This window comes from Vulpes vulpes, chromosome 3 (assembly GCF_048418805.1).
Source record: "Vulpes vulpes isolate BD-2025 chromosome 3, VulVul3, whole genome shotgun sequence".
Classification (NCBI taxonomy): Eukaryota; Metazoa; Chordata; class Mammalia; order Carnivora; family Canidae; genus Vulpes; species Vulpes vulpes.
Genome location: NC_132782.1, coordinates 141264403 through 141266593, shown reverse-complemented (window position 1 = coordinate 141266593; position 2191 = coordinate 141264403).

Genomic DNA, 2191 nt, shown 5'->3' with positions numbered 1-2191 from the left:
AAAACCACAATGAGATGCAGTTTTACACCCTTAAAATGGCTGTTATCAAAAATTAATTATAATAACAAGTACTGTCAAGATTGTGAAGAAATTGAGGCCCTGTGCATTGCTGATGAGAATGTAAAGTTGTGCGATGGCTATGGAAAATAATACGATGGTGCCTCAAAAAATTTTTAAGAAGAATTTTCATATAATCCAGCAATTCTACTTCTGAGTGTATCCCCTAAAGAATTGAAAGCCACGATTCAAACAGTTATTTATATACCCGTGTTCTTAGCAGCATTATTCACAAGAGCCAAAAGGTAGAAGCAACCCAAGTATTCATCAACAGATGAATAGATAAGTGAAATATGCACAGAGTGATATATTTTTTGGTCTTAAAAAGAAAGGAAATTCTGACACATGCTACAACATGGATGAAAAGACATTAAGCTAAGTAAGATATGCTAATCACGAAAGAACAAAAACTGTATGATTTTACTTGCATGAGGTACCTGAATAAGCAAAATCATAGAGAAAACACAATGATGGTTGCCAAGGGCAGGGCAAAAGGGATAAATGAGGAGTTATTGCTTAATGAGTAGAGAGTTTCAATCTGCAACATAAAAAAAAATTCTGGGGATGGATGATGGTGATGATTGCACAATAATGTGAATGTATTTTATGCCACTGAACTGTCCACTTAAAAGTGATTAAAATTCAAGGAACTTGGGTGGTGCCATTGATTGAGTGCCCAACTCTTGGTTTTAGCTCAGGTTGTGATCTCAAGGTCGTGGAGTTGAGCCTCATCTCATGCAGGCTCCACACTCAGCACAGAATCAACTCTCCCTCTGCCCCTTCCACTTGTGCTCTCTCTTTCTGAAATGAATAATTAAATCTAAAAGAAGTTTAAAATCGTAAATTTTATATTATGTATATTTTACCACAATAAAATAAAATATATACCTAATTTTAAAAACCTGATATAAATTTTAAATGGGCACTTACTTTTTAGTTAAATAATGTACTTCTAGTAATTGACTATAATAACATTAATTCCTAAAATAAAAAGTGGTTGAATACATCAACTGACAATAGAAGTGTAAATAAACTAATCCAATATATTTCTACAATGGAGTACAACTCAGCAATGCCACAACATGGATAAGTCTCCAAAATATTATGTTGAATAAAAAGAAAGAAAAAAAGAAAAACTGCCACAAAGTAGTATATTCTATGTAATTGCATTACATGATGATGATGGAAATATGAAAATTGATTATTTTAGATGATAATGACTGGAAAGAGAGGCATCAGGAAATTTTAGGTAGTAATATTCTATATCTTGATTCAGTGATTACGTGGCAATGCTCTTGTCAAAAATCATCAAATAGTACTAGAAGTTTTCTGCATTTTTCAGTATATGAGTTTTACTTCAATTCTGATTGTCTTAGGCAACAATATAAATTAAGATATTTTGTGTTGTGTGACTATGTTTTTATTTTAACCTTAGACACCCAATCATTGTTTTAAGATAAAACCCATTAAGATCTAATTTCAGTCACATTCCCCAGAAGATGGTATGTTCCTTTACAATGTAGGTACAATTCTTCTTTTATTTTAGAAAAGATTTTATGAAATGTATATATAGATATGTGAACTATTTCCTTTTTATTAGGTTTTTTCAGAGATTTTGAATATTTCTATGTGGTTCTTTTCCTCTCTCTCCTCTTATTTTTTTTTTCCAATTCTTTTAAACACACAACTTCCTCCAGGCTGGTATATGTCACAAGTATTCCACTGAGATAGCTTTAAATATGATTATAATAACTTTAACATCACCAAATCTAATGGAAAAATATTTGATCTTCATCTAATTTGATCAACATTTTCATCTCCTTTTGGAATTAGCATCTTTTCCTTGACTTCCAGAATAACACACTTTTTCAGCTTTTTTTCTGACCTATTTGGTTTGTCCAGCTCTCTACAGTCTCAAACTGATCTTTCTCTAATCAGTGGTAAAATATAGAACAAACCAAAGACTTTTCTATAGTCTTATTCTTTCCTCATTGCATTTACTCTTCCTAAATGATCTCATCTACACATATCTTTATCTACTACTAATATTCAGATGACTCTAAAATTCATACTTTCAACATGGAGCATGACTTTGAACTACAGATGTGTACCTCCTACTGAAGTCTTCCAATAT